This window comes from Bos indicus, chromosome 27 (genome assembly GCF_029378745.1).
Source record: "Bos indicus isolate NIAB-ARS_2022 breed Sahiwal x Tharparkar chromosome 27, NIAB-ARS_B.indTharparkar_mat_pri_1.0, whole genome shotgun sequence".
Taxonomy (NCBI): Eukaryota; Metazoa; Chordata; class Mammalia; order Artiodactyla; family Bovidae; genus Bos; species Bos indicus.
In genome coordinates, this window is record NC_091786.1 from 39,383,375 (window position 1) to 39,403,908 (window position 20,534).

Genomic DNA, 20,534 nt, shown 5'->3' on the forward strand with positions numbered 1-20,534 from the left:
GCATTAGGCTGCGTCATTTGCGATGGCCCAGCTCCCCTTCCCACTTTCTAATTCATACTAAGTCATCAGGGTGCCCCCCTCCTCCATCTGATGGAAAACCCCCCAATGGTAGCTTTCCTCAATTAACTCTGAGTCTGAGCCAGGCTGGGACCCGGGACCTGGGACCCTTTGCTGCAGTGCTCGCACCTGGACAAACGTCTCCTCCAGCAACAAAATACAAAGGAACTATCAGGGATTAAAAACAATTGCTTGCATGCAGTTGGGGCAAATTATGGACAACAAGATACACAGAGACCAAGAACCCAAGTGCCACTTGTGAAGAGCTGGGGACAGGAACGAAAGCAGGGTGCTGCATATTGCCCCCTGTACTCAATACCACCCAAGGATGGTCAAACCACCTAAGTCACCCCTCCAGCCCGATCCTTGGATCCACCCCTGCTCTCACCCTGTAGAAGGAACTGCTCATCCTCGTCAGGGAGTGAGCAAACGAATCCTGTTACTTGTTTTCATCCCCTCTATGCAGCGGGGATCCCCATAAAGCCTTGCCTGATTTTCTTGTCTGGCTTCTGATCAATTTTTATTGATCGAGGAGGCCAAGAACCCTGGTTGGTAACAGGTCCTGAAGCCCTTTTGAAGCCATCCTCATCAACTCAAAGCCCAGGTGCACACGCATGACTCTTCTCCCTGGAGTCCAGCACATTTATACAGCATTCCACCTGCCTTCCTCTGTGACCTCAGTTTTCCACAGATCTGTCTCTCCCCTCCATGTTCTGCAGGCTCTCTACTGTCAAAGACAGGATCTCATGGTTTGTATTTTTCTTTCCTCAGTGCCTGGAACAAACGCATATTTGTGAAATAACCCTAAGACAGGGGAGGTGGAATAAAAATGGGATATGTGTTTCTAAAGGTCAGACATGAGGGGAAAGGCTGAGTGAGAAGAGCTGGAATTGAAGAATTCCATATTTCTAGGCAGGAGGGTCTGTACAAGCTTTCGTAGGCATAAGGATGACTTGGGGAGCTTGTTCAGAATGCAGACTCCTAGTGCCACACTTTCAAATATTCTGATTTAGCTGGTTTGGAGCAGGGCCTACAACTCTCCAGTTTAAGGAGACACAAGGGCTCCTGAGGAAGAGGGTCCTCAGAGCACAGCTCCGAACCACCAGCAAAAAGAACACAGTGGTGGGAAGGATGCTAAGGTCAGCAGTTCTCAGACAAAGCTGTTCTGAATCACTTGGTGGGCGAAGGTAGGGAGAGCGAGGAAGACTTGATAAAAATGCAGTTTCCTGGGCTCTGCCCAATTTCTCAGAATCAGAATCAGAGGTACCTTGACAGACATAGGCATCGGGGTGGAGAGTCAGGAACTAGACTCTCAGTCTTGAGACCCTGAGGCAGAGGTGTGAGCTTCCTGGCACCTGCCCCACCCCGAACATTCCTCCTAGGAAGCCGAGGGTACAGGTGCGGGTTGTCCCCAGATGTAGGTGACCAGTAGTCTCTTTTGGTTACAAGAGAGGTCCTAGAAAAACGATCAGGAGCTTTTGGAAAAATACTGGATTAAGAAAAAGACAAATAGAACGGATTCACAGAAAGAACAAAGAATCGGAAGGACAAAGCTCTCTCTGTAATTTTCCCACCGAGTTTTCCCTGTGGGCTCTGTGTCTAGGGACCCCTCTCCAACGGCACTCCGTATAATCTGGACCTGCACCATTTAATATGGTAACCAGCTTCCAGCGCTCAAAATGGCAAGACCAAGAAGCCAAAGGCTGAATTTTAATTGTGATTTATTCAAAATGCAAAAACTAACACTCATTCAGTTATTGGAAGATGTTTAGGTATATTTGAAACAACTTGGATACGCAAATCCGATTTTCAACAGTACATTTTATGAAATGTAAATGTAGGTCAAATAAGTCTGATGAAAATTCAGTGTCCAAAATGCAATGGGCTGCGGGGTATAAAATACACATGAAATTTCAAACACTCGGTGTGAAAAATATTTAATACGTTTTAATTTGGTTTTATGTTTAAATGATAATTTTGGAGATATTGGGTTTAAGTAAAATAAGTTATTACAATTAATTTCACCGTTTTGTTTTTAGATGTGGAGTGTAGCTACTGGGAAGCTGAAATTAAGTAAGTAGCTAGCATTATGTTCATATTGGACAGTTCAGTGCAGTCAAGATTATGTAAACCTTGACCCCGAATGTTGTCACTGAATATTTTTAAACCATCTTGGAACATTACTCTATAGACAGAAATGCGTGTATAAAGTTGTCATTCCAGAGGACCACAGACTGAATCCAAAGATGCTACCATTTTGGAAACTCAGTCTTTTCTGGATCTCGCCTCTACCCCACCTCCACCCATGACGGAGCAGCCTCCAGGGTAGCTGACAAGTCCCTTCTGAAAAGAAGCCTTGGGGTTTTCAACTCCCAGTCTGGTGTCTACACACCGTGAGCACCCTCTACCTCCAGCAGCATTCCTTTCAAGCGACTTTGGCTTATTTCAAACCAGCCCAAATAGTTCAAGAACTAGCATTGATAAGAATTTTCCAAATATTATACTGCTAGCTGTCAAAGAAGACCCAACAGTATTTTAAATAAAATCAATGGTGTCTCTCTTCAAAGGGACCCGGTACAAAACCAGCCGCTCCTTAGCTTAAACTCTGGCATGTTTGCTAAATAAACTACCAAACAGAAAATGACATTCTTTTAAAAATTCCTTCTAACAGGTCTCATCCCCCCGAAAACTGCGTTGTTTGTTACCAGGTGCTTACTCACACCTTGAGCAGAGGGTTCTCACTCAGGGTCCATCCACCACTCCTCAACATTACAGCCATGGCTAGAATAAAAGGGATCCACAATGGTGGAAGGTCTTTTCTGGTTTTTTTTTTTCCTCCACTGATTAGCAGCTGAAATTCAGCATGTCCTTCAAATTTCAGGGCTTCCCTAATAGCTCACCTGGTAAAGAATCTGCCTGCAGTGTGGGAGACCTGGGTTCGATCCCTAGGTTGGGAAGATCCCCTGGAGAAGGGAACAGCTACCCACTCCAGTATTCTGGCCTGGAGAATTCCATAGAGTGTACAGTCCATGGGTCATAAAAAGTCGGACACGACTGAGTGACTTTCACTTCACCTCACTTCAAATTTCAAGGCAAGCAACAAACTACATTACTATTATCAGGACCTATGATATCAGCAATAAAAATCACAGCTTTTTTCTTTCTCATAACAACACAATTATTTCAGAAATCCTGAAATATGATTTATGCACGTCATAACTTTATGGTAGTTAATTCTTCCTGACTATAGCACCTCATGGGCTTCCCGGGTGGCGCTAGTGGAAAGAACCCTCCTGCCAGTGCAGGAGACTTACGAGATGCGGGTTAGATCCCTGGGTCGGAAAGATCCCCTGGAGAAGAGCATGATGACACATTCCAGTTTTGTTTTTTTTTTTTTGCTGGGCCAGGCCATGCATCACCCGCCTCCTGGACCGCCCCGGGCCCCCAATCCCCAGACACATTCCAGTTTTCTCGCCTGGAGAATGCCATGGACAGAGGAGCCTAGCAGGCAACACTCCACAGGGCTACAAAGAGTTGGACACGACTGAAGCAACTCAGCACGCACACATGCACAGCAGCACCTCATAACACAGAGGCAACTCCTGGTCAATCTCTAATCTGGTCATTGGGATGAGGTGCTTTCTCCACCTGGCGATCCAGACATGGAACATGCTTTATGGTCTTACCTGTCTACACTTGCTTGTCCTTCATGGACACATGGGAAGAAATCAGCTATTTAAATTATTTGTTAGAGTTTTGCAAAAATGAGAAGTTGTAACTCTTTGTAAGTTAGCATTGTTTTTTGAAATATGATGGGTGAGTCAGCTACAAGTCTTTACCAGGCACATTCAAACACATCTGATGGTTAAGCTAACTAAAGTGTGTTATTTAAAGTCATTTTTAAAATACGGTGACAGATTGGGCACCATGCATAAGGTTGTAAGTTCTGTGAAAATCAGTGTGTTTCTGTATTTTTTTTGTTCTTAGTAATTCTACATACCTTTTATGTTTTGACTTTTTTTGTATTTTATTTAAACAAATAAAAGTATTAATTTTAACATTAATATTTTAAATTTTATTTAAACAAAATAAAATGTAAAAAAAAAATAGTAAGTGTACATAGATTTCACTAGACTGCCAAAAGAATACATAGCAGGAAAAAAAGTTAAAACCCCCTTACCCAAGCCTTCAGTTCAGTTCAGTCTCTCAGTCGTGTCCGACTCTTTGCGACCCCATGAATCGCAGCACGCCAGGCCTCCCTGTCCATCACCATCTCCCAGAATTCACCCAAGCCGTACAGGACTCCAAATACCCACGTGTTTTTAACTCAGGGCACCTGCATCTGGTAGAATCCACAGGGTTACCCAGCGCCCATCAGGATCACCCTCACACTGCCTTCTCAGCCCACAATTGAGTAGCAGAAAGTCTCTCTGTGTTTCAGTCTCTATTCTTGCCAGCACACAGCAAAGGTAGAGAAAGGCACGTGGCTGTTTACAGAAGCCATGGTGCACAGCTTCACCTGAGAAAGCCCTGGAAGCTGACGATGACTGAGAGATTTTGGAGCCTGTGGAGCAAACAGTAACCTCCTAGTAATTCAGTAAAACGCCATTAATTGTTCTTAGAAACCAGCTGGCTCTTCCACCCTCAATATGAAAAGCACATTAAAATTTTACCTGTTATTTCTGAAGCTACTTCCCTTCATGGGTTGAGTACAACATGAATGTATATTTAGAAGCAGTACAGCACCTTCCAATTAAAAAGAAAGTGGAGTGAGGCTTCCACAGTAAAACCAGGCTGGGCAGAAGAAAGTGATGCCTGCTGGAAGCCCACATTTCTCAGCGCTGTTGTCCCAACATTCAGAAACACCCCTGGCTTAAAAACAACATTGTTGCTTTTAGAAATTTTATTCTTCATTTTTTTTTTAAGCACCAAAAACAAGATTCAGCCCACAATTTAACATTGTCAATACATACTCTTCATTACACAATGACACGCCAACTGTTACCTAAGCACGTCAGACTCTTCAAATCCCACACCCACACATCGTGAACTCATCTGCACCCAGATATGAATAAAGATGAAGAGCATCTTGAGGAAATAGCATCTCCATGCTCAAATGGCAAAAGCCGTGGAGCAAAGTCCTCCTAGCGTCTGAGGGAATCTCTCGGAGGAACAAGAAAGACCCCAAGAGCCACCGTGTTCTCAGAAAAAAATCACATCCTTCTATGACAACCTGCCCACTGGGCATTTAAAGTAAAAAAGGACCTTGGAAGTCCTTTCCAATTTTGAGGTCCTAAGATTCTCTTATAAAGAAATGATTTTTCTTTGTTACTTGACTAAACTAAAGGTAATAATGTGTTGGTAGGTCAGCAGCTTCAGACCAGATCAGATCAGATCAGTCGCTCAGTCGTGTCCGACTCTTCGTACCCCATGAATTGCAGCACGCCAGGCCTCCCTGTCCATCACCAACTCCCAGAGTTCACTCAGACTCACGTCCATCGAGTCAGTGATGCCATCCAGCCATCTCATCCTCTGTCGTCCCCTTCTCCTCCTGCCCCCAGTCCCTCCCAGCATCAGAGTCTTTTCCAACGAGTCAACTCTTCGAGTGAGGTGGCCAAAGTACTGGAGTTTCAGCTTCAGCTGGAGTTTCAGCTTCAGCATCATTCCTTCCAAAGAAATCCCAGGGCTGATCTCCTTCAGAATGGACTGGTTGGATCTCCTTGCAGCCCAAGGGACTCTCAAGAGTCTTCTCCAACACCACAGTTCAAAAGCATCAATTCTTCAGCGCTCAGCCTTCTTCACAGTCCAACTCTCACATCCATACATGACCACAGGAAAAACCATAGCCTTGACTAGACGAACCTTTGTTGGCAAAGTAATGTCTCAGCTTTTGAATATGCTATCTAGGTTGGTTATAACTTTCCTTCCAAGGAGTAAGCGTCTTTTAATTTCATGGCTGCAGTCACCATCTGTAGTGAGTTTGGAGCCCAGAAAAATAAAGTCTGACACTGTTTCCCCATCTATTTCCCATGAAGTGGTGGGACCAGATGCCATGATCTTCATTTTCTGAATGTTGAGCCAACTTTTTCACTCTCTACTTTCACTTTCATCAAGAGGCTTTTGAGTTCCTCTTCACTTTCTGCCATAAGGGTGGTGTCATCTGCATATCTGAGGTTAGTGATATTTCTCCCAGCAATCTTGATTCCAGCTTGTGTTTCTTCCAGTCCAGCGTTTCTCATGATGTACTCTAGGTCAGCAGCTTAACTCAGCATTTTCTTATGGAGAATCGGTCCAGGAGACCTTATGTGGGGTGAACGAGGAAAAAACTCAGACTACTCACAGCTTCTTCTCTACAAGAATTATTTTTCCTTCATCTCCAAAACCACGACTGCAGGAAATTTCCAACACTCAAATGAACTGTTTTCCAAATGTTCGTTTATCAACTGAACGTTTCCCACTCCGTTCATTAGTGTTCATTCATTCTTTCATTTGACAAGAAGTTACTGAGTGCCTACTAAGTGCCAAGCTGGCAGTGAGCATGAGATATCATGCCATAAAAAAGGCACATCTTTTCCCAGAGATGTTTCACAAGGTGGCTAGGTACCAGGCTAATCTATAGCAACCTCCTGTATTAGTCATCTCAGGCTGCCATAACAGAATACCATAGACTAGGTGCAATGGGAATTTTGTTTCTCTCAGTTTTAGCGACTGGAACTCCAAGATCAGGTGCCAGCATGGGCAGTGTCTGGTGAGGGCCCTCTCCTTGGGTCACAGAAGACCCTGTTCTTCCTGTATGCTCGCGTGGCCCTTCCTGGGTGTATGTCCGTGGAAAGAGAGGAAGGGAACTCTCACTGTCTGGCCCCATCATCCTGACCTCTTGCAACCCTAATCACTGCCCAGAGGTCCCATCTCCAAACAACATCACATTAGAGGTTGCGGCTCCAACACCTCCTTCACAGTAAATATGCTATTTGACCCATAATGTTAATTTCTATAGACCTAAGTGTTTCATTGCCAACACAGGTCCGTCTAGTCAAGGCTATGGTTTTTCCTGTGGTCATGTATGGATGTGGGAGTTGGACTGTGAAGAAGGCTGAGCACTGAAGAATTGATGCTTTTGAACTGTGGTGTTGGAGAAGACTCTTGAGAGTCCCTTGGACTGCAAGGAGATCCAACCAGTCCATTCTGAAGGAGATCAGCCCTGGGATTTCTTTGGAAGGAATGATGCTAAAGCTGAAACTCCAGTACTTTGGCCACCTCATGCAAAGAGTTGACTCGTTGGAAAAGACTCTGATGCTGGGAGGGATTGGGGGCGGGTGGAGAAGGGGACAACAGAGGATGAGATGGCTGGATGGCATCACCGACTCGATGGACGTGAGTCTGAGTGAACTCCGGGAGTTGGTGATGGACAGGGAGGCCTGGTGTGCTGCGATTCATGGGGTCGGACACGACTAAGCGACTGAACTGAACTGAAGTGTTTCATAGGGCTTCCCAGGTGGCGCTAGTGGTAAAGAACCTGCTTGCCAACGCAGGAGATGTAAGAGATGCGGGTTCAACCCCTGGGTGGGGAAGATCCCCTGGAGGAAGAAATGGCAACCCACTCCAATATTCCTACCTGGAAAATCCCATGGACAGAGGAGCCTGGCAGGTTGCAGTCCATGGGGTCACAAAGAGTCAGACACACTGAAGCAACCTAGCATGCACGCACACATGCAAGTGTTTCGTATCCACCTCAGAAGAGTAAGCCCTTGGCTTCTCTGCAGTTTGGCTCCTGCAGAGGTTGGTGAGGAAGAAGCACCGATAGGGGGCGGGGGCCACAGTAACATCAGACACCTCAGTCCTGAGGGCCCAGGTGGCTCAGCGCTTGGAGGAGACTGAGGCAAACCAAGGCTCAGGTCAGATCCTGGAGCGGAGGTGGCAGTGTTCTGCAGTGGGGCCAGAATCTAGCTCTGATGCAATTTTCAGAGACAGCTGTCCCGACTTCAAGGCCCGCCTGTAACTCTGAAGTGTCTCCTGATCAAGTTCAATTAGGAAATGCCACGAAATGAATATAGATAACACAAAATCAGAGTAACAACAGGATTCAAGGCATTGTAATCAGCCTGAAAAGAAAGTGTTAGTTGCTCAGTCATATCTGACTCTTTGTGACTCCATGGAGTGTAGCCCACCAGGTTCCTCTGTCCATGGAATTCTCCAGGCAAGAATACTGGAGTGGGCTGCTGTGCCCTCCTCCAGGCGATCTTCCTGACCCAGGGATAGAACCTGGGGCTTCTGCATTGCAGGCAGACCCTTTACCATCTGGGACCACCAGGAAAGCCAGTTTTCACAAAGCTGAAGTGACAGAATGCTTTTCACCAGGCCTGATGAGGTAGGCTGGGGGCCTGTCCACCCCTCTACTGTACAGAAGCCAGCATCCACCAAGCTCCCTCAGCTAGAAATAATTCTACTCTCCTCTTAAGGTATGATCATTTCTGTAAAAGCCTGCGTGGTCAAAGCCAACCTGGAATGGAAAGGACTCCAAAGAGAGGAAACTGCACAAATGGAAGTGCAGATCCTGACATGACCCCAACTAACACCTCACAGGGCTGACTGCACCTCGAAGGAAGAGGCACCACACACGGCGTGGAGGCTGCGTGCCCCCTCTTCCCCACAATCCTGAATCCAAGCAGAAGCAATGAATAGCTCTCAGCTGGATCTGTGACATCCAGCCTTTCCAAATGGCATGTCAAGCTCCTTGCGAAGTTTTTAACAGAATGAAGGAGAAAAAACACCCCTCCATTTCTCTTCCCCCATCGATCGTTAAAATTAAAAAGGCAGGTGAGGATACCCAGGAAGCTCTGGATGAATGAGATGGGATCAGGCTTGGGGGGCACTGAAGGCGGGGCTCTGCCCACAGCACACAGGGCCCCAGGCCCAATTCTAACCCATGTCTGGCACTTTGCAAGGGCTTTTATCTCCGTAGTCCAAAAGGTTCCTCACCCCAAGGCCGGTAGGACAAGAAACAGCAGAGCCACGTGGCAGAAAACCAGAGCTCCAAGACCTTGAGGGTCTCTCACCTGTGGCCTCATAGCGACTGTCAGTGTTAGCCCCTCAGTCGTGTCGGACTCCTTGCAACCCCATGGACTAGAGCCCCCCAGGCTCCTCTGTCGTGGAACTTTCCAGGCATGAATACTGGAGTGAATTGCCATTCCCTTTCCAGGGGATCTTCCTGACCCAGGAATTGCACCTAGGTCTCCTGCGCTGATGGCAGAGTCTTTACCAGCTGCACTGATGGCAGAGACTTTACCAGCTGCACTGATGGCAGAGTCTTTACCAGCTGAGCCACCAGGGATGCGACGGTCAGAACCACATTCAAAATGGGGTCCCGTGTTCGACTGCAACCTTATGGGGACACAGATTGGGGATCCCCGTCTCTTACAGGAAATTGGATACAGCCTCTGGATATGCTTTGCTTTGTTTATTTTGCTTATTTTTTAAAATTGAATTAGTTCTACCATTAAACATCAGGAGCTTTTGCATGTGAATCCAGATGTCTGACTTTTGGGGGGAAATCCAAAGCTTAGACCTGTGCTGCTGCGGGCAGGAGGACGGCAGGGCTAAGAGGAGGCCGCGGGGCACTCCGCCCATAAGCCAGGTGTGACCAAAGCCCCACTCCTCCCACTGGCTCACGCTCAGCCGCACAAAGCCTCACACACTGTGCTGCTCTTCTCTTCTGCGCCTCTGGTCATGGGACCCTCCTTCTCCTGAGAGGCCACCAGCTGTCTTGCCAGTTACACGGGCTTTTATCATGTCTTTTTTGGATTCGCTGCAAATGCCCCTGGCTCCGTAAAGTCCATTCTGATATGCCTGGGAGAGCTAATCAGGCTTTGTTTAAGTCTCTTCGACATTTTCTTGTGCTTTTTTACTGGACCATACATGCACTATTCAGTTCTGGGTACAGAGTAAGCAATCCCCAATGTGGTGATCAATACTAAAATGGAAGACTTACCATGCATCAGAGACTATTCAAAGTGCCTTATACATACTAACTCACTTTAGCCCCACGACAACCAGTTATACCCATTTGATATAGAGAAAACTGAGGTGTGTTAAAAGTTAGGAGAGCCTCCCAGATTCTCTGACCCAACCGCTAAGTGGCAGAAGAGGCAAGAGAATGGAGTCTGGCGACGTCTGGATGAGAAGGTGGATTGAATGGACCCTTAGGCAGGAGGAAGGGAGGGAAAGAAGAAGGGAAAGCAAGAGAGAAGGAAAGACAGATGAGCTGTCAGGAGTTGGTAAGAGCAGATGGAGGCGTTTTCGTGGCAGGAACTGCAGTCTTCGGGTGGGGGCAGGGGCTGTGGTGTGAGCGTCATTTTTAACAGTAGACTCTCTGGGCAGACTGCCCTGCTTCAGAACGTCAGTCAGTTTCTGGGGTGTAGACGGCTGACCACAGCTGACGGCAAGCTGCCGTATGAGCCCACCCAGTGCAGAGCTTGAGAGAAGAGGTGTGAAGCCTAACACACTTACTAGCTAGTACTAAATAGTACGAGCACACCAGCTTGAATGCCTCAGGGTGCAGAAGTGGAAAATGCCCGCTGAAGACACAGGCAGGTGAGGAAGGACCCACTAAAGCATCATAAGGACCCACTTCTTCTAGAGGCAACCAGGAGCGCCTGAATCGTTTTCAGCGGGGAGGGACATGACTCCACCGTTATGGAGGGTCAGACGCAGATGAGCACACCGTCCACACTTCAGGAGCTCCTCCTCTGTCTCTCCTGAGCGATGACTCTTGCTAGGAAAGCTATCAACCATCCCGCTCCTTCCCGACTCCATCCCTGTGCCTGCCGGCTTCCTCTCCTCCATCCCCTCACTCAAGTCGCAGCCCCTCGGGGTGGTGGGGAGTCTCCAGCTGTCACTGCTGGATCTGTGCTATCTAAGGAAGGCAGCGCAAAGCAGTGAGCCTGAACCATCTTACAGAGGGAGCCTGGTCTGGAGAGTATAAACGAAACAATGCCACTGCAGACCACAGTGCTGGAAGGGGCTTTAGAAACCAGCTGGCTTCCAAACACCCTCTCACCAAGGAAGGAGAGCAGAAGGCAATTGTCTTAGCCAGCCCAAAGACCCCGAGCTGGTAAGGTCCAGAGCTGGACCTAGAACCAAGCTGCCTGGCTCCCGGTCGAATACTCTACGTGCACATAAAGACGATGTTTCTGAGATGCTGCGTACCCCCTACAGAGTCAAAGGCTTTCTTAGAAGAGTCTTTTTTTTTCTACCTAGCTGGTTCCACTTCACCAGCTGGAACAGACAGACACAAGGCAATCTCCAGAAGCAGGGACCTGCTGCCACTTCCCCCAGCACAGGACAACCCGAGCCATCTGCTCAGGGAACATGCTGTGACCTCGGTCCACCTCCCTCACTCGAGGTCTTATGATCCAGTCTAAGGACTCTCCAGGTCCTGGGCTCTTCCCACGGGGCCTCCCTCCACCTGCCTGCACTGAGGCCATTTCCTGGTAAGTAGGATGGGCAGGGACAGGAAGTGAACCTTGCAAAGCCATTGTGCCAGCTCTGCTTTGGGAAAAAAAAAAAAAAAAGATTGTTGGAGAAGGTGAAACCTTCTGCTGAATTGCACCGTAGTCTAATAATTCAGCCTCGCTTCAGGTGAAATTGGCCAAGGCTTCAGGACATCTGGCCAAGGCAGCAATCGGGAACTGAAATGCAGGCCAGCGTTCACCCAGCCAGGACCCAGAGGCTGCAGCTATTCCAAGGAAGCCCATTGTCCAGTCCTTACAAAGGCTTCCTCCAGCATGGCTGCGGCCTGCCTCATGGCTTCTTTCAGCTAGAGTTGTTCTCCACTTCCCAAAGCCCATCAGTAGCCACCACCATGACCCCTGGGAATAGGGCAGATAATGACAATCCCTTGGGCCAGAGAAGGGAAAACTGATCTGGGGAGAGAGACCTCGGGGAGGTGATGGCAGCTGCAAGAAAGAAAAGAAAGTGAAGCCGCTCAGTCGTGTCCAACTCTTCGTGACCCCACGGACTGTAGCCCACCAAGCTCCTCTGTCCATGTGATTTTCCAGGCAAGAATACTGGAGTAGGTTGCCATTTCCTTCTCCAGGGGATCTTCCTGACCCAGGGATCAAACCCGGGTTCCCCACATTGCAGGTAGACGCTTTACCATCTGAGCCACCAGGGAAGTGGTGAATAGCAGAGGAGGGACCTTCCGTTACCATTTGCCCAGGCCCATCCCAATTCACACCCACTTTGTACAGCAACAACTAGGCTCCCTTTCATTCTTGAAAGTACCTGATCGTCTGTGGTCACTCTAGCCACAGACCTCTCCAAGGCGTCTATCAACAGAATTCCAAGAATCCATGAACTTGAATATGACAACAGTCATGAATGTGCTTCCCAACAACAAGCTACAACGGAGCATTTCATTCTATTATAAATGCAGGCCACAAACTTTAGACGGAGTACGGGTACCAGCGACGCTGTCACCCAAACATACAAATGGGATGTTTTCCTATCGTGGTTCAGGCCTGCAGTTACCCAAGGCTGCATCACGCTCACCCAATTATTGGTCTATGTCCGATCTTGTTACACTGACGCTCGTAGGTCACAGTGGTTTATGTAGAATGTAAAATGGTCTCAATAAGATTTGTGTTATAATCTTACGCATTGCAATGTGTACATTGAAACGCATCGTTCCAGGGTCCCTAAACTTGTCAGACCGCCAAAGGGCACCATGGCATAGATAAGATTAAGAGGCTTTGGCCTGGTGTTGCAGAAGCCACCTTCGCCAAGGACAGAGGACGTGGGAAAGAAATCCTGCCCTTTAGGTGAGGTCTCAGCCTGCCACTGAGTTGATCCAGACCTTGAGGAATTACACAGGTGCACCCGACAGCTCGCACACCTCCCCTGCAGGCCTTGAGCATTCCCATCAGCTTTCTTCACCTCCTCTTATTTTTATGCCTTTCTTTATCTGTCGGGTTTGGCTTAAACCAAGTATCTGTTCATCTTCCGCTGCTGATCGCTGGGCCCTCTTCCTTTGGGTGGCCCATTTCCGCTGACGCTTGCCCCCCCACCCCGTTTTCCCCTACCCCCACCTCCACTGCTTCTCCCGGACCTGTCTCCTGGGCCTCCTGACCCGGCGGGCTCTCAGCCTTCCCTTTTCCACAGGTTTTGTAGCAGGTGCTTTGTGCACCAAGGGTCTCATACTATCTTTCACTGGGGCGGGGTATTCATTCTGTTGATAGGAAGTGCTTTTGAGAAGCAACTAAAAAACAGACTGCCCACCCAAATAAATGACTCCGAAACAGTCCACGGCAGGAGATGCTATTACTCTGACAATCCAAGCTTAAATGTACTCTGTAGAAAGGATGGCAAGCATTCCTGCTTGATAATCCCTCATGACCAGATGTCTAGGGAAGGTCAGCAAGCTGGGACCGGGATTCCTCTCAGAGCATAAATTCCCAGTGTAGCCACAGAAAGGATCCTGCTTAGTCACTGCTACCCGGGTGAGCCCTCTGTATGCAGGCCTATACAAGCACTGCTTTTCTCGATCAGGACGGAGGGCAGACTCGAGAAGTCAGTGTGACTTAAGATCTTTGTGCTTTAGCTCTGGACAAATATACAAGGGCCCTGTGCCTTCTCCCTCCTCCCACTAGGGGAAATTTGTGTCCTGAAACAGCCATCTCCCCCAGCAAGGGACTGACTTATATGCAGACTGAAAAGTCTATCAATGATCTAAAGAAAAGAAGAAGAGGGAAAGAAGGCAGGAAAAAAGAAAGAAAGAAGGAATCAATCTAAATTTTGTCACTCCATGCTTAAGAGTGACTCACAATATTATATATTTTTATTTTTTATATTTGTCTCCATTTTACTTCTACTAAAAGGCACAAATCCTTTTTCAAACACTGTCTCAAATCCTTTTTTCAAAACCTGTCCCTGGACAAGTATTAACATAAAAAGCAGCTCAGAGAGTTTAGGAGAAATTGAAACCATAAATTTTATAACAGCTGTTAATTTATCCTCCAAAAGAAAAAAGTCTTTATCAGAGTGGTTCTTTTTCTGTACATGCATGCATGCATGCTAAGTCACTTCAGTCATGTCCAACTCTGTGCAACCCTATGGACTGTAGCCCACCAGGCTCTTCTGTCCATGGGAGTCTCCAAGCAAGAATACTGAGTGGGTTGCCATGCCCTCCTCCAGGGGATCTTCCCAACCCAGGGATCGAACCTGCATCTCTTAAGTCTCCTGCATTGGCAGGTGGGTTCTTTACCACTGGCAACACCTGGAAAGCCCTTTTCAATACTTAATTCATATTTAAAAATTTTTTTTAAATATTATACAGTCCTTACCCTTAACTTACTCACTTTGGGAAAATATGGTCCAAACTTGTCAGGTCTGGAGAAGGTTGCAGACTTCATTCTTACCTCAAATGGCCATTTCATATGTCATGCTGTGATGCATTAATTCACCAAGTTTTTACAAAGCACAGATGGGTATATACCAGTATGTCAGATCTAAGAGCTGTCATTATGGTTCCCAACCACTTGTGGAATAAACCTCGTCATAGCTACAATCTGAAGATAAATCCTGTGGATTATTTAAATCTAGATTAAGATATTATATTTTTATTTAAAATAAAGCCAATGAAGAAATAGCTTCTCAGGTTCTACTTGGCTATATTTTCTTTTCCTTATTTTCCCCCTGTCATCACCTTCAAATTCCACAGATCCTTATTATTCGGATTCTCTTGTTAATAAAAACAGGTCAAATTCAGATGCTGTGGTTCTTGGTTCTCTTATTTTTAACTATCTCACCAAAACTGAGAATTTTAATTCTTACTATGTATTGTATAACAATATTATTCATTGTGTTCCAAATAAAAAAGTTTCATGTGTTTCATAACCTCTTCCCAGAGCATGTTGCTCAATAATAATAGTTATTCTGTCAACAAACTTGTGTTTATATGGTTTAAGATAAATATACCCCCAATGAATTGTCCCCGTAGAAGCGCTGTGTGGGCCTCGGGCAGTGAGTGTGTGAGTCAGCAGAGGGGATACGGACCACATACGAGGGACAAGGAGACAAGGAACTCCCCTGGCACGCCTGAAAAGCTAGGAACTGGAAACCAGGATGTCCGCCCAGGGGCGAGCAGTGTCTTCCTCCTGTGGTTCCTGAGAGAGACCCCTTCTCTGGGAGGCTGTCGCGCCTGATTTCAATGCCACTGCTCCAACGCTGCGGGAATCCAGCTAAAGCAGCGGCCCCTCCCTCAGAAGATCACCCTTCTGGGATGATTTGAGGTTCAGGGCACTCCCTGCGGACTGGGGCATCAGGACACACTTTTCCCTCCTTATAGTAAAAACAATATGCGTTTCTAATGAACTTTCTAGAAAGTGAATGCTTCCCTTGAGATAACCGCGGACTCTGGGATTCAGATCAGTCAGCCCTGCCGTAAGGGCAGACTGAGGAGGTGGGCAGAAGGGGAGGCAGGAAGGACAGCATCGGGCAGGGCCCACCAAAGCCCTCTGTCACCCAAGCCTCTTTCCACCTCCCCCACCCCTGCCTCACCCCCACGTGGGTGTCCTTGCTGCCTAAGGGCCTCCATCCTGGCTTGTCACAGCAACAGGGGTGAAAAGCTTGTTCTAGGGGACATAAAAGGCACCAAATCTCCACCATCTGCCTGCAACTCTTACCTCCCCCGCCTCAGTGTGAGTCTGAGAAACAGGCTTTCCCAATTTCCTCTCTGTTTACTTTTTGTTGATTCAGCTCCAGGGGAAGAGCATCTTGATACTGTAGCTGCAGGGGAGAAGACAGGGGATGTTCTTAGGAATCAGAATTCTGTCCTACAAGAACACTGAGGGGCATAAGGAATGCCCAAACTGCTAGAGAAAGTCCCCTTTGTTAAAGGGGCTCAGTGAGTGAGACGTGGCAAAGAATAATTTCCCTTTTCTGAGCCCCAAGTATGTCTATTTCTGAGACCCAAGTATGTCCGCCAGAAAGATGTGGTTTTTGCCTCAAGTTGACAGCAGCCTAAAGTTTAGGATCAGAAATCAGAAACCAATGATCAGAAATCCGGGAGAAATAATACCAAACCGCATCATAGAATGCAAAAGGATCTTTCCCTCTGAAGTCCGACATTTTCTCTTATTTTCACGAATATCTGCGGGTGGGGGAAGACAGATCCACTCCATTGGACAGAAGGACCTGGCTAAAATGGCTGAGAATGCCTTTAATTTTCTTTAGAATTATTGAAAAGGCTGCATAGTTAGTCTTTTACCAGAAGACTTATAAACGGTCTACTGCAATTTTTGGCAAAAGACATACGTTTGTGGTGGTTTAACCACTCTACAATAGCAGCTTTTTTCTGGTTGTGCAGATGGAGGCATTTATGCCAAATTAGCAAAGAGCTCTACTTTTTTAATAAAGTTTTTCCCTAATCAATTTTTCACAGATTAATTTTAAGATGCTGAGAAACAACCGCAGTGAACCCAATGCATGCGTGCATCAACATGGGCTATTTCAACCAAGGGTCAGAAGACAGTGGTTCTAGTACTAGCAGTGCTAGAAACACACAAAAATGACCTTCATCAGGGAATATCCTTCCACCTCTGGGCTGGGAGGGACAGATCTGAGAAGGCCCTCGCAATCCAGTGCCTACAATTTCTGTCTCTAGAGCAGACCCTGCTCACACTCATATCCCCGCTCCCATATCTCCTCACTTTTACAAAGGGGCTTCCCAGGTGGCGCTAGTGGTAAAGAACCTGCCTGTCCATGCAGGAGACATAAGAGACATGGGTTCGATCCCTGGGTCTGGAAGATCCATGGAGGAGGGCATGGCCACCCACTCCAGTATTCCTGCCTGGAGAATGCCATGGGCAGAGGAGCCGGGCGGGCTACAGTCCATGGGGTCGCGAAGAGGCAGACACGACTGAGCGACTTACCACGCACACTCTCCAAAAGAATCAGAAAAGAAGTCCAGTGCCGGTGGCCAATTCCCTAAATCTGCTTCCAGTGCCAGGATCCCACCCTGCCGAGGTGAGCCCCAAGGGACCAATCAGTGTCACAGCCCCAGGAGCCTCACAGGCCAGCATGGAGCTGCCAACACAGCCCTGGGTTGCAGTAGAAAACTAGGGCCTCACCCACGTCCTGTGGCCAAAGGGTCTTTGGGGGCAAGTGGGGTTCAAAGCAGGGACACACCAACTGTCCTCCACCCAAGACTAACCCGCCCGCCACTTACTGGCTGGGTGACAAAGAGCAAACCGATTACTTTCTCCACCACTTAGTTTTCAAAATAACTCTCCTGCAGGGTTGTGAGCAGGGTTGTGCCCAGGAAACCATCAGAGCCTGGCACAGGGTAAAGGCCAGTGTGAACCACCGTCCCTGCTACCTGGCCCCTCAGAAGAACTCCCCAGCAACCTGCACAAGCACCTTGGTGCGAATTTTAAGTCCTCCGTCAGCAGTTGCCAAGGGGACTTTCCTGGCGGTCCAGGGGTTGAGAATCTGGCTGCCAACATGGGGGACACAGGTCCTCTCCCTGGTCCGGGAGGATTCCACACGCCAGGGAAAAACTGCGCCCGGCGCCGCAACTACTGAAGTCTGAGGGCTCCACCGACCCGGCACCTAGGGAGGGTAGCCCCACTCTCCTGCACCTAGAAAAAGCCTGCCCGCCACAAGACCCACAGCAACCAAAGGAACAATTTCAAAAGAGTTGCCCAAGGACACGTTCAGTCTCTTTCTACAAGCAAAGCAAGTGAGCAGAACCCAAACCAGGCCATAAGCATCCAGAGAGAAGCAGGCCCTGGGAGTCAAAAGCTCAATGGTGAGCTTGAGCGAGGGACTTAATTCTAGGATCCTACCTGGAGAGCCGGGGAATTCTGAAGAGACCAAAGCGGGACTGTGGGGTGTGGCCTTGGCGCTCAGAAGCTGCACCCCAGCCTCGTCCCAGGGCACCCCCTCGCCGCCCCACGACAGCTGCCTGGGGCTCTGGAGCTTGCCTTCGGGAGGCAGGGAGCGCGCGGCCGCGGGGGAATCTGGATGGAGGGGAATGACCCAACTCAGGACTCCTCCCTGAGTCCGGGCCAGTCGATGTCTCTTCCAGAAGGGTCTGCAAAGCCTGGGGCCCAAAAGAGGGGTCTGCGCGGAGCTCTGCTTTCTCCCAGCTCGGATCCAGAGATCTCTGCAGGGGAACCGCAGGGACGAGACAGGGGTCCCCCTCCGAGCCTGCACGTGGAGAGCTGCGCAGGGACTACCCGAGGGTTTCAGGCGCTCTAGATCCAGGCAACGTTCAAACCCCTCTTCTCTGCAGCCGGGAGGAAGCGACCCGGACCGGAGTCTCAGCCAAAGGCGCCACTTTGAGAGGGGCGTGCACTCCTCAGAGAGGAAGGGTTAAACCAGGAGCTGCCAGGCCTTTGACAGCCTAGCGAGTTCCCCGCCGGCCTCCGCGGGGCCGCGGGGTGAGGGGGGCTCCCCTTTCTTCTTCACAGCACTCTAGGGACCCCCCCCTCCCAATGGCCTTCCCCACCAGACTGCTGGGGTGCCAAGGAGGAGAGGGGCTCTCCTTCCCGCATCTGCCAAGACGTCTGAAACAGCCCAGAGGGTCTACCTGGGGGCAGAGAGGTGGACCGAGTTCCCTCTGCCCGGGGCCCCGGGTCTGGGAGCCAGGCCTCCCCTCCCCTGAGGCCCGCACCCCCTCGCCCCGCGCCCCGCCTTTCGCCGCATCCCCTCCGGGAGCAGCGCTCCGGAGCCGCCCGGGGGGCTCGGGGCTCCCCGGGTCGCTCGCTCCGCCCAGGGGGGTGGTGCGGGAGGCGGGGGAGGGGGCTGGCGCTGCAGCTGCGGCCCCTGCGCCGTCCTCCCACAGCCTGGGATCCGGGTCTCCAAGCCCAGGCTCCGGGGACACTCCCCAAGCAGCGCACAAGCCTCCCCCCTGAGTCCCGGAATCCCCTTCCCACCCCGCGGCTGCGGAAACACCCCGAACTCCCGGGCGCCGGGCTGGAGGGTGGGCGTGGGCCGGCCCGCCAGGCTGCGGAAGGGGAAAGGTGCAGCCGCGGGTGCTGGGGAAGAGGGGACGCGGGGTCCTCCTGGAGCTGGGAAAGCGTCCCCCGACCACTCAGTCACCGCCCAAGACGCCAACGGACACGGTCTGTTCCACCCGGAGACGGAGATCGCCCCAGTCCAGGCATCCAGAAGCCGGCCTTCCCACGCCCCCCACCCCGGGCCCAGCATTCGGCGGCTGGGGTCGGCCCCCCGGCGCTTCCCCGGGTACCCGCCCCCTCCCCCAGCCGTATTTACACACCCAGTCGGTGCCCTCCACACTCAGATTCCCAGAAGACGGCTGGGGAGCCGGCCCCTCGCCCACTTGAGCGGAGCTTTTGGGTCTCCCCTCAACCCGATCCGTCTCCACCTTCAGCTTCCTCCCACCGCCCCCCACAACACCCCGCCGGCCACCTTTGCCCCCCCAAACCACTTACTTCACCCACCCGGATCTGCACTTGCCTTCCCACGGCGCACAGCCGCAAACCACTCCGAGGGTTTCATGACCGAGTTGGGGGTGGCACACGGGAGAACCGACCGACTCCCGCCGCGCCGGACGGAGCCCCGGGGCGAGGGGAGGGGGCAGCCTCCCCGCCACGTCCCACCAGTTCTATTCACCCTCTTGGCTCCTACTCAACCCCTACAGGCAGGATGAGCACCGCTGGGTCCCAGACCCTCGCCCCTCTGCAGGGAGCGAAAAGTCGACTGGCAAGAACACACAGAGAAATAGACAGATGCCTCCGGCGAGGCGGGGAGGGGGGCGGGGGGGGGGGGATGGGGGGAAGGGCGCAAGCGAGAACTAGATGTGCAACTTGCACGCACTGGCTGAGCGCCGCGCAGCGAGGGGGCACAAAAGTTTGCAGACTGTGGCACTGCAGCCAGCGGCACGCGAGCAAAGAGGGTCGACAGCCCCCGCCCCCACCTCTCCCGCCACTCGCCAGGAAGGGGGTCTCTCCAAGGATCTGCGCCAGGGAGCCTGGGGGTTGGACACGGCTCAGAAATGGGGTGATGATGGTTCTTCTCTACGGGTTCCGGGGAGGGACGGCCTAGGTACCCGGGCAGAGGGGCCAACGCGGCGCTGGGCGAAAAGCAACAGGCGGCTGCACCTTACCTTGCGCCAGTCCGCGGCCGGGGCGGCTGCTCCATCCTCTCAGCGCACGGAGGCGTTGGGTGCGTCTGCGGGGCGGCGTGCGCGCTGCCAGACCCGCAGCAGCCGCCGTCCCCGCCCGACTGCCCGCCGGGCTGCCTGCCTCGAACCTGGCCGGCCGGCTGGGCCGGTTCTCCCGCGGCGGCGGCGGCGGCGGCGGCGGCGTTGGTGCGCGGGACGCGGGCGGTGAGTGGCTGGGCCGCCGTCCCCCGGCGCCTCGGCGGGGAGAGGGCGCGGCCCCCGGGGGCGCGAGAAGGCGCCGCCGGGCTCCGGCTGCAGCGGCGGTCGCTGCAGACCCGGCGCCGGGCCCGGA

At 50.6% G+C, this 20,534-nt stretch overlaps 1 protein-coding gene across 3 annotated transcripts in view; it reads right to left on the reverse strand.

Moving 5' to 3' along the window:
• LRRC3B (leucine rich repeat containing 3B) overlaps positions 1–20,323 on the reverse strand; it is a 95,235-nt gene extending 74,912 nt beyond the window's left edge. The window contains exon 1 of one of the 3 annotated variants that reach the window (XM_019953616.2): positions 20,186–20,323. The gene's annotated coding sequence lies outside the window, so the exon portion shown is untranslated. Of the gene's footprint in view, positions 1–19,511; positions 19,776–20,185 lie in introns of those variants that run through there. The other 2 variants (XM_070781527.1, XM_070781528.1) reach the window with 2 other exon arrangements.
• Positions 20,324–20,534: the final 211 nt, after the last annotated feature.